We start from the raw sequence: 12,479 nt of genomic DNA on the forward strand, positions 1-12,479 counted from the left end.
GTCTTAGATTTCACAACATCCTCTGGCGAGGAGTTCCACAGGTTGATTGTGTCCTGCATGAAGAAGAACTTCCTTTTGTTTGTTCTAAACATGATACCTATTCATTTCATTTGGTGACCTCTAGTTCTAGTGTATAGGAAGGAGTAAATAACTCTTCTTTGTTCATTTTTCCACACCAGTCATGATTTTATAGACTTCTATCATATCCCCTTAGTCGGCTCTTTTCCAAGCTGAAATAGCTAAGGCCAGGTCTACACTCGATCTGAAAGGTTGGCTTAAGGTACACAACTCCAGCTACATAGTCTACATAGCTGAAGTCTGCTTACTTTAAGATGAGGTTGGTGCTGTTTGCTCAGCGAGAGGCCAACGGAAGCATTTAGTCCTTGCAACTGGAGCTGTCCTCAGCATTTGATTTATGGGTCTGCACTAGACCTGCTAAATCAAATGCCAGAACGTTGATATCTGGTGCGGCGAGTGAAGATGTGCCCTAAGTCTTAGTAATCTCTTTTCCTACGGCAGCTGTTCCATACCCTTAATCATTTTGTTGCCTTTTTCTGAACCTTTTCCAATGCCAATGTATTTTTTTTTTTTTAGATGAGGTGACCACATTTGTACTCAGTATTCAAAATGTGTGCGGACTATGGATTTATAGAGAGGCAACAAGTTATTCTCTGTCTTATTCTCTATCCCTTTTTAAATGATTCCTAATATTCTATTTACTTTTTTGGCTGCCGCTGCACACTGCGTGGATGTTTTCAGAGAACTATCCACAATGACTCCAAGATCTCTCTCGAGTAGTTGTAGTTAAATTAGTCCCCATCATATTGTCTGTATAGTTGGGATTATAGTTTCCAATGTGCATTACTTTGCATTTGTCAACATTAAAATTCATTTGCCATTTTGTTGCCCAATCACCTAGTTTGGTGAGATCCTTTTGAAGCTCTTCACAGTCTGCTTTGGACTTAATTATCTTGAGCAGTTTTTGAGTCATCTGCAAAGTTTGCCCTTTTGTTTCTTGAGCCCAGGAAGAAAGCTCATGGGAACTTCTTCTAGAAAGGTACCTCAAGCTCTTTTACCAGAAGAGAGCTTGAAAAATAAAAAAAACCCTGCAATCTCTGCTAGCTGACCTCTCAGTCTTAGGCATGCATACACAGACCTCCTATTACCTTCCAGAACACCAGATCATAACCTAAAAAAGTTAATTTGATTTACAAATCAAAAAGCTATACTTGGTAAAAGCAGACTTGGTAGCCAGGTGTTATACAGCATGAGAGAATAGAGCATGAGAGAAAGCAGATTAAAGCACAGATAAGTTCTTCTCTGGGACTCAGCTTTAAAGTTACAGTGTATGGGGGAGGGGAGCACAGAGAAGTTTAACCAAACAATCAAACAAAGAAAATAACCTGATCGCATCTAAATAAACATTCCCTGTCTGCTCACATAGCCATACTTCCAAGATCCCATCCAGTTTTAGGCAAGGTACTTTTTTTTTAAGGCATGGTACCTCCTGCCCAGTTCAATGCATCTTTTTTCTCCCAACTCCTGGTTTAAACTCACACAAAGGAAAACAGAAGGTGGGTGCCCCTTTCAATTCAACTCTCAATACTTCCTTCCCATTGGATCTCCTGGCTGCCTGCCAACACTTTCTAACTACCAGGCTGTGTCTAGACTGGCAAGCTTTTCCGCAAAATCATCTGATTTTGTGGAAAAACTTTCCAGCTGTCTACACTGGCCATTTGAATTTCCGCAAGAACACTGACGATCTCATGTAAGATTGTCAGTGTTCTTGCGGAAATACTGTGCTGCTCCCGTTCGGGCAAAAGCCCTCTGGCACAAATCATTTGTGCAAGAGGGCCAGTGTAGACAGCACAGTACTGTTTTCCGCAAAAAAGCCCCGATCGCAAAAATGGCGATTGGGGCTTTTTTGCGGAAAAACACGTCTAGATTGGCCACGGATGCTTTTCTGCAAAAAGTGCTTTTGTGGAAAAGCATCCTGCCGATCTAGACGCGCTTTTCCGAAAATGCTTTTAACGGAAAACTTTTTTAACGAAAAACCCTAAGTTTTTCCTAATATCCAACCTAGACCTCCCCCACTGCAACTTGAGCCCATTGCTCCTTGTTCTGTCATCTGCTGCCATTGAGAACAGCCTCTCTAGAAGCCCCTTTCAGGACGTTGCAGGCTGCTCTTAAATCCCCCCTCACTCTTCTCTTCTGCAGACTAAACAAACCCAAATCCCTCAGTCTCTCCTCGTAGACTATGTGCTCCGGCCCCCGAATCATTTTGGCCGCCCTCCGCTGGACCCTCTCCAATGCGCCCCCCTCCTTTCTGCAGTGGGGGGCCCAGAACTGGACACAACACTCCAGATAAATCCTGTTGATTGTTTTTCCCCTCTCTTTCCCACTGTGTCAATAATCCACTGGCGCTTGGCTAGTGAGAGAGAGAGAGATGGAGCTATACCTATCTCCTAGAACTGGAAGGGACCTGAGAGGCCATGGATTCCAGTCCCCTGCCGTCCAGGCAGGACCAAGTACCATCCCTGACAGATTTGCTCCAGCTGGCTCTCAAGGATTGAACTCACAACCCTGGGTTTAGCAGGCCAATGCTCAAACCACTGATACTGATAATGCTAAACCCCCAGCAGTTGTAAACCCCATAGCTTGGATTTCTTCTTTTCCTCCCCCAGCCTTCTTTGCATATGGGCTCAGCAGAAGTGTGTTGGTGGAGAATTGTCAGCTTTCAATACCTGATGACAGCAACAGTACTGACGCGTGGTTTGTGCTCAACAGGCAGGAGGACGACAGCTGGAGGAATTGAGACAATCTCTCTGCACATGGGGGGTGGCGAGTCGGGGGAAAGTCACCCATTTGCCTGCAGGGAAGGCTGTGCAGGAATAGGGTGCTCTGAGCCGTGATCTGGAAGGTGGAGGGCTTTGCAGGGCCATCTCGATAGCAAACCTTTCTCTCGGGAGCTCAGTCCCCCAGGATGGGTCTGAGTCTGCTTGGGACTAGGAGAGAATGGAAGACACTCCTCTCTAGGGGTGTGTCTAGACTACATGCCTCCTTCGACGGAGGCATGTAGATTAGCCAGATCGGAAGAGGGAAATGAAGCCGCGATTAAAATAATCGCGGCTTCATTTAAATTTAAATGGCTGCCCCGATCTGCCGATCAGCTGTTTGTCGGCAGATCGGGAGAGTCTGGACGCGATGCCCCGACAAAGAAGCCTTTCTTCATCGACACAGGTAAACCTGGTTTCACGAGGCTTACCTGTGTCGATGAAGAAAGGCTTCTTTGTCGGCGCGTCGCGTCCAGACTCTCCCGATCTGCCGACAAACAGCTGATCGGCAGATCGGGGCAGCCATTTAAATTTAAATGAAGCCGCGATTATTTTAATCGCGGCTTCATTTCCCTCTTCCGATCTGGCTAATCTACATGCCTCCGTCGAAGGAGGCATGTAGTCTAGACACACCCTAAGAGCTGCCTCCTTGTGCCTGCCAACCTCGGTTTTCCCATCTGTCAGATGGGCACAATCATTTTGCTCTTCCAAGACCAGGCTGCATGTGAGGCTCCATGACCCTAGGAGGGACCCTCAGGTGGGAGGAAGCACACATTTGCTTTTCATTGTGCAGGTTCCCGAAGCAGCAGTGAGCTCTCCTCTTCCTAAATTAGGCTCCCGAGAGGGAGCGATTAACAGCGGACACGTTCTGTGCGGAGGCGGGAGGCCCAGGAGCTGGCTGACCCAGGAGACAGGAGCAGTGATGCTAGTCTGCGCCCTGAGGTTCTGTATGAGCTTGGGTGAGTCAGTCCCTTGATTTCCACACCTGTGCAATGGGACTAATGCTACCGAGCTTCCGCGGCACTTTGTGATCCAGGCAGGGACGTGCTAAGTATCGCAGGCTACCCCGGCTCACAGCCTGGGGCTTGCGCAGGCCCGGCGGAGAGGGGCGCGGGGCCCCACGCTGCAGACAGGAGCTCAGCCACAGAGCGGCTTCCGGGAGCCACTGTTAGATTCCCGGCGTGGAGAAGTACCCCATCAACCGCCAGATGGCACCGCCCACACCTGGTGCTAGGCCCTTCGGCAGAGACGGGCTCTTGGCTCTGTTCTCTCTCCCTGCGGCCTTCCTGCCACCTTCCCGCTCGTGCGTCTCTTTCCTGCGCCAAAAGGGCATCTCTGCCCCAGCCGGGAGCCTTGCCAACGGGCCTCAGCTTTTCCGAGAAGGAGCTGCCAGGCTGAGACAAAACGCCCAAACCAGGCCAGGCTGAGAAGGAAGCGGAGAAGCTTGTTTCAGGGACTACGAGTACACAGCTGTTCAGAATTCAAGCCCTCCCGCACCTTACATCAGAACCCAGCCCAGGGTCCTGTCTGCCCACAGTGGCCAAGGCCAGGTGCCCCAGAGGGAGGGAACAGAACAGGGAATCATCCAGTGATCCCTCCCCTGTGATCCATTTCCAGCCCCTGACAAACAGAGTCTCGGGACACCATCCGTACCCATCCTGGCTAACTGATGGACCTAGCCTCCATGAATGTATCTAGTTCTTTTTTGAACCCTGTTAAAGTCCTGGCCTTCACAATCTCCTCTGGCGAGGAGTTCCACAGGTTGACTGTGCACTGAGTGAAGAAAAACTTGCTTTTTTTGTTTTAAACCTGCTACCTATTAATTTCATTTAGTGCCCCCTAGTTCTTATGTTACAGGAACAATTAAATAACTTTTCCTTATTCACTTTCTCCACACTACTCATGATTTTATAGACCTCTATCCTATCCCCCCTTAGTGTCCTCTTTTTGAAGTTGAAAAGTCCCTGTCTTTTTCATCTCTCCTCATGTGGTAGACTTGCTAAACTTTACTTAACAATCCACTTGCGCTCTATGGTGTTGAACCTCCAGGGGGTTTAATTCACTCTGTCAACGTTTTATGCGGCTGTTGTATAATTGAAATGTGTTCCTTCTGGCTCCAAATGATACTGCTACACATTGCATTGATCTATACCAAGAAAACTGGGTGGGTTTTGTTTTTTCATAGCGTGTAGGAGACAGATGGTGTGTGGAGGGTGCAGATGTGACAGCTTCCTTTGCGTTTTTATGGGTCTTTTCTTTCCATCTAAGCACTTCTCTTCAAATGATAAACTTGTCATTTTCCTAGGGATCCTGGAAAAGTGGGTAGTGCTGTAGGGCTGGTTAGATCTCAGTGTGCAAAACTGCAGCAGTGAGATACATTAGAACAGCCATTCTGGGTCAGACCCAAGGCCCCTCCAGCTCAGTGTCCTGTTTGCCCTCAGGGACCAATGCCAGATGCCCCAGAGGGAGTGAACTCAACAGGGAATCAACACGTGATCCCTCCCCTGTCACCTATTCCCAGCCTCTGGCAAACAGAGGCTGGAGACACCATTCCTACCCATCTTAGCTAATAGACCTAACCAGTGTTCCCTATAAAGTAGGCACTTATGCAGCTGCAAAGGAGAGATCCAGGTGCCACCCCGCTGATTAGCAGAGTGCCAACAACTGATCACAGCCAGCAGCATGTGCTTCTATTTGTGGTGCACATTGGCACACGCAAAAAAATGTATTCCGCACATAGATGGAAAGAATCAGAGAGAACATGGGCCCTAACCTCCATGAATGTATCTAGTTCTTTTTTGAATCCTGTTAAAGTCCTGGTTTTCACAACATCCTCTGGCAAGGAGTTCCACAGGTTGACAGTGCACTGCGTGAAGAAAAACTTCCTTTTGTTTGTTTTGAGCCTGCTACCTTCTGAAAAAAGCCACTGATTACAAGACTGTCAAGTACCTAGCCTGAGGCTTGAACCCACCACCTGAGTTAGCAGGTTAGAGCTGGTACGCAAATTGGAATCAATCAATTAATAAATAAATGAAGATTTTGCTGTGAAAGGCCTGATGCCTTTCTGAAAACAGGCTGCTTCCAACTGCGCAGTGCTACTTCGAGGGGACCGCACCTCCCCTTGTTCCAGAGCCAGCGCTGAGGTTTGCCTTTGTGATTTAGTATTAACTTTTACTCTGGCTACAGACAGTCTCCCTCTGATATGGCCCCTTCAACGCTAGGCCAGGACCGCTGCTGGCCTCAGCCACAGTGGGTAGAAATCTTGGAGGCTCTGCGGGGTGTGTGAGATATCTGCCTCTTGGGCACTAGCTTATGAGAACAGCACGAGGCTGGTGGCATCTGAAATGGGACTGAAAGCCTGACCCTCCCTGAAACTAAAAGCCGAGGGTAGGTCTGATTCAGGGGCACGAATCGGACTCCCGCCCTGAAACGCAAAGGCACTCAGAAGCAAGTAATAAGTCCCAAAGCAGGTTAGGTTATGGCCGGCAATCACAGGCCACTGCGCTGTAAGGGCACGTCTACACAGCAGGGCTAAACTCCAAATTAGCGATGCAACTTGAGCTACGCTAATTGCGTCGCTTAAGTTGAAGGAGCTTATTTCGAATGTGCGTGCGTCTACACAGCCCTTATTTCGAAAGAGAGCACCCTTCCCCCGACGTCCCTTCCTCCTCGTACAATGAGGGGTACAGAAGTTGGAGTAAGATGCTCGTTACTTCGAATGTATTTCAAAATAATGGGCTTGCTGTGGAGACGGGCACTCCATTATTTCGGAATAACTCCCATTATTCCAAAATAGCGCTGCCGTGGAGATGGGGCCTAAGTGGTTACAGCGTCTATCCATCCATCTTCTGTGATCTTTTTCTGCTTATCAAGTTCGTTTCAAAGCTCTGAATTCCTCCGTCCTTGTTGGATGCACAATATGACAATTGAAGTGATGGGCTGTCGCGTGTCTGTCCATTGCCCAAAACACCTTCCCTGTTCATACGCAGACACGTGCTGCATGAAACTCCAGGCAGCTACGTTCCCAAATATGTGGCACTCTGATGGAGACAAAATTTGTATCCGTAGCCACAAAAATGAGCTGCTGATACCCAGAAACAGAAAGCAGCTAGCTGCACAGTTACTGAATTCTAGATACAACATTTGTATCCCTGTCTATATCTGCAAAAATGAACCGTGGACATCCGCATCCACAGCCGTGGATATGGATACTGGTGGATATAAAGCAGCTATCCAGAGATTTACAGGGCTCAAGATATAAAGCCACGATCCATGGGTCTGTCTACCGATGCATGCGTGGGAAGCAGATCTGTTGAGGGAATCCTTGAAGTGGTAACGGGCAAAATCTCAAGGTGTAGACCAAAAATTAAAGGGCTTGGCTGCAGGACTGGAAATGCATGCACTTAATTTAGTAACTTTATGGTTTTATGCAGAACCTGCACTGACTAGCCTGTAAAGCATAATTGCATAGCACGTCGTGGAGAGCCGTTCTAACCTAAGCCATTGCTCACCCTGAAGCCCCAGTAATGAAGTACATTAGTCTCCAGCTTTTGATGTCTGTTACAAATTAGCTCCCCGCTTTAAACAAGAATATCTTTCCTATTTCGAGCAAAATGCAGGACAATGTAGCACTTTAAAGACTAACAAGATGGTTTATTAGATGATGAGCTTTCGTGGGCCAGACCCACTTCCTCAGATCAAATAGTGGAAGAAAGTAGTCACAACCATATATACCAAAGGATACAATTAAAAAAAAATGAACAAATATGAAAAGGACAAATCACATTGCAGAACAGAAGGGGGATGCGGGGGGGTGGGAAGGGGGAGGAAGGAAGGTAAGTGTATGTGAATTGCTGATATTAAAGGTAGGGAGAGTGGGATGTTTGTGAGTTAATGGTATTACAGGTGATAATTGGGGAAACTGTCTTGGTAAGTGTAATGCAAGACAAATGGCTCGCAGGCCACAGAATCCCAAGTCTGGAGAAACTTGCGGTGAAGTGGCACAAACACAATTAGTGCAATAAAGATCGAGTGTTTCCAATCACTGCATTAATCGTATGCCCAGGGGAAGTGTAACAGGGTCTGTTCGCTGCTGAAGGCGCCCCCTTGTGGCTGAGTCTGGGATCAGCTTTTGTCTGGTCTAGCACCCCTACCTCATTCACTTGCTTTGCGGCCCCTCTAGCTCTCCAATATATCGTTTTCCCCTTCTGGGGTATCCTTCATTTGCCCCCCCACTTCTTCAATGGCTGATAGGGGAACCCCAGCCCTCTCTCCCCACAGCAGCTGGAGGCCAGATGAGAAACACCTCTCCATATCTGCTCCAGCTCCAGGAGGCATAGCCGGGAGAGGGGCGCATGTCCCCCAACTGGGGACGGGCAAAGATACAGACACAAATAGACAAAATCCCTGCACTGTACAGTAGAGAGCTGTTCCTTTCTCCCTCCTGCTGGCCCAGTGGGGTTATCGCTGCTTTGGGCCCCATGTCTGGCCCCTGGCTGCCCCCCTGTGGTCATTCTACAGTAGAACTGTCCCTCTTACCAGCCCCCTCCCTTTCCATTGTATGAGAAACAATCGAATTCCAGGCACATCCCATTGTCCTGGCGCAACCAACCCCTGACCTCGCTTTATGATAGGAGCAAGAAAGCTGCCCACCAAATGTGGTGATCCTAGCGCTTCCTGTTTAGTGAAGAGGCAGGTACCAGCACAGAGCCAGGAGAAACACAGCGAGCGTTTTGCTGTTTGGAAGGTGTCACAATGACCCATAATACAAGGGCTGATGGGAAAAGGTGCAAAAAGCCACCGACTGAACAACTCAACAGGCCTCCTGAGCTAACTCCAGGATGGAGTTAAGCGCAGGGCTGGTAACCAGGAAGGTGTGAAACGGGCAATTCATGAATCAATTGGTGGATCAACATTTAGGCCTCACTGGTGGGCAAAATAATGAGGGGGAGCGGGTCTTCTGCCCATCTGTCTTTCCTGGGGTCGTTTTGGGGGAAAAGAGCCATGGACGGGACCAGCTACCAGGGCACTGGCTGAGTAAAAGATGAGGGCAGAGGATGCAGCGGAAAGTGTGAATCCCTCCCCGCATCTCCTGAGGTCCCCAGGACCCCCTGTAACATCACTGCGGCTTGGTCGTGCTGGTCCAGACGCAGCCCAGATGCAAAGAGAGGCCCTGTGTCCTTGCCACCACCTCTGGCTGGATCCCTGGCACACTTGGGAGCTGGGACTTTGTCCCCTCCCCCGCACGGCAAGGTGTCCTTTTCTTTTCCCCCGTTCTCCCCCCACCCCCGCTTCGGTCTAATAAGAATCTGGCTTAGTTGGCCAAGACAATGTACTTCGCAACACTGCTGTGAGCCCAGCTACTAAACGCAATGCCCCAGCATGCCCGAGGCTGGTACCAGTGTCTCCAGCAGCGCGGGATGACATGAGAGACACTTCATTTCCTGTCCTTGCTGGTCTTTCTCCTCCCCCTGCCGGTTTTTCCGGTTCAATGCATTGCCCCTCCTGGCCTCGGAAAAGGACTCGGAGGCTTTGTCTATCCTGCAACTTTTTGCGGCAGAAAATATGCTAATGAGGGCCTCATTAGCATGCGTCGCGATGTCATTCGCATATTTTCTGCCGTTTCTTTTTGCGCAAGGGGCTTTTGCACACAAAGATGCCGTGTAGCAGCTTCCGTTTTACGCAAAAAAAAGCCCCTTTTGTGTAAGATTCTTATGCCCCTCTGGCCACATGGCTTCTTTCTGCCCACAAACCCCTTGTGCAAAACGAATCGGCAGAAAATATGCTAATGACAGCACGACTCATGCTAATGAGTCCCTCTAGCCTATTTTCTGCCATAAAACCTTGCAGGGTAGACAAAGCCTTAGTGCCATGTTTAATGCCTCCTGAAAGACTGTTGGACAACGCGGGGAGGAGGGTCTTTCTAAAAACTTTCTCCGACTCAAGGGCGAGGGAGACGAGATGTGCACATGAAAACCTGACTTCATCTGGCCCCTTCCAAATGCTTCCATTGTTTTTTCTTCATGGCTACAATTGCTACTGGGGCCTGGGTCACAGTGCTAAGCAGCTTTCAGCCTCTGTATATCACACCCCAAGCCTTGCTTCACGCTGGTCAGTTTCAGCATCATGTTAACACCGCGGATGCTTTGGGCCATTGTAGTGCGTCCAGTAAGATACACAATTGCCAGAGCTCGAGGTGTGTAGCGTATGTCGGCTGTTGCCCAGCTGTGCAGACATGCCCTGAGTGAGCGGCTCCTTTTGAGGAACAAACAAAGAGCAAATCATTGGACTGCTCCTGTTCTGCCCGGCTAGGAACCCAGCGGCAGGCAGGTGGCTGCTGCCAGGGGAGGATGGAGAGACGGCCGTGCCGTGCTGCTTTGCCGTTCCTCCGCACAGAGAGCTCCCCGAGCAAGGAGGGAATCCCGAGAAGTGCCGGGATGAGCTCTGCCTTCCCACCACACTGCCAATGCTTCGCTCTCTGTCCATAGGGACGCTAGCAACCTGGGCATGAAATGGTGACAATGGGAGGCAGAAAAACCACTTGGACTTGGTTTCACTTTTGCATCTCAACAGCACTTTTGCTGCTAACCCTGCCCAGTGCAGCCACAGCCTGAGCCTTCCCAGCCCTTTCCAGCATGGGAACATTCTGGCTTAGGGTGTGAAACTCCCCCGTTCCCCAAGGCACAGCAGATTCCAGCCCTGTGATGTGCCAGTAGGAGCCGGGCTCAGCGTTCCCTACTCCCCTCGTGCAGGCGGGTTACAGTGTGAGCTTGTGCCGTGGCCACCCTTTCTATTTACAATAGTGATAGAGATGTAGCCGTGTTAGTCCTATATTTTGTTTCAGCTACACCAGACTATGTAGCACTTTAAAGACTAACAAGATGGTTTATTAGATGATGAGCTTTCGTGGGCCAGACCCACTTCCTCAGATCTGAGGAAGTGGGTCTGGCCCACGAAAGCTCATCATCTAATAAACCATCTTGATAGTCTTTAAAGTGCTACATAGTCCTGTATTTTCTTTCTATTTACAGCACTGTGCTTTAAACACTGAAGTGTGGACAAACCCTTACTCTGGGCGCCAAATGCCGGCTTTCCCGGGCCTACGCCCCCGCGCCCTCTTCTGCAGGAATGACGTCCGGCGGTGATACATGCGCGTCAGGTCGAATGCAGCAGCAGCACCAAAAGCTGCACAGGGAAATAGCCCTCGCACCACTGTTGAAAAGCAAATACAAAACCAACCGGCTTTGGAGCAAGCTTCATGCCTGGTGCCACTCCTTTGGCTTTGGTGGCGTTGCACCAGAATCAGCCGCAGGCATTCCCAGGAAAGCCCCAGGCAAGGCGGAGGCAGTGGCATGCAAAGGGCTGAACACCAAACACCTTCGTGCAAAATACCCGGGGTAGGCCGGTTCCTTAGGGATGGCTCCGCACGGGAAGCCAAGCACCGGCGGGACACGAGACACGGGATGCATAGAAAATGAGGTCATCTTGTCTGTGCACAGACCTTGCAGCCTCAGCGAGGTGCTGTCATTTATATTTAAAATAATCAGCAGCGTCGGCTTTATCCATCGCCGAAGCCCTGGCCTTCAGGAGCGGCCGTGGCGCTGAACAGCACAATGGTTTTAGGGCGTTAATAATGGATGGGCTGAAGCAGCGACGTGCAGCTCGTGCGACGGCCGGGGGGGTTGGACGTGCCAGAGTGAGACTGTGCTTAGCTTTCGGGCTTGGGCGCGCCGCCTTGCGTTCCTGTTGCCTACTTGTAGCTCGTGGTTTTTGACGGCCGCGGCGAAGAGGCCCAGGCAGCGCAGAGCGCGCCCAGCCCCCTTCAGCAGGTAAGAATTCGTGTGCGAGGACTGACGGGAAGAGGGGTGACCGCAGGCTGCCACAACTGGCGCCGGTTAGAGAACCCTGCAAGAAGAGGCTAGAGCTGAAAAGCTCACAGGCCTTGGCTTTGGGTGGATTTAGGAATCTGAATTCACACCGCTGCTGGGGGGATCACCCCTCTAGGGCAGTGGGGCCCAAACTTTTCGGCATCTCGCCCCCTTTTTGATTTTTGAAACACCCTCACACGCCCCACCCACCCCAGAAATAGCAGCAAAACGTGTTGAGCAAAAAAAAAAAAAAACTTGATGTGGGGGTTGGGTCGCCTCATGCCCCCTGGAATTTCTGCACCCCCCACAATTTAGGAACCCATGCTCTAGGGGCATGAACCAAAGCCCTCAGCGTGGGCAGTTGGGGACGGGAGGGCTGCGGGCAGCAAGCCCCCAGCCCCACCTGCAGCCCCGCCCCTTCTGCTGAGGCCACGCCCCTTCTCGGCTCCTTCCACCATGGGGAGGAGAGAGGGTGGGCCTGCGCTCGCCCCAGCCCTGGAGGAGGGAGGAGGGCACGCCCCATGGCCCAGCCTCGGTGCACTGGGGGAGGGAGGAGAGAGGAGGACATGCCATGAGGCCCCCCCAGTCCTGGAGCACGGGGAGGCGGGAGCTGGGGGAAGTAACACTCCGCCCCCCAGTCGGCCTACAGCAGGTGTTCTGGGGGCGGCGTGTGGGCAGGGCCATGCCCGGCGGTTTGGGAAGGCAACACCTCCCCCTGCCTTGACTCCTGGGATCCAAAGACACCCCCATGGCCCTCAGGGTCCAAAGACACCCCCAT

The sequence above is a fragment of the Pelodiscus sinensis genome, chromosome 10, assembly GCF_049634645.1.
Source record: "Pelodiscus sinensis isolate JC-2024 chromosome 10, ASM4963464v1, whole genome shotgun sequence".
Lineage (NCBI taxonomy): Eukaryota > Metazoa > Chordata > Testudines > Trionychidae > Pelodiscus > Pelodiscus sinensis.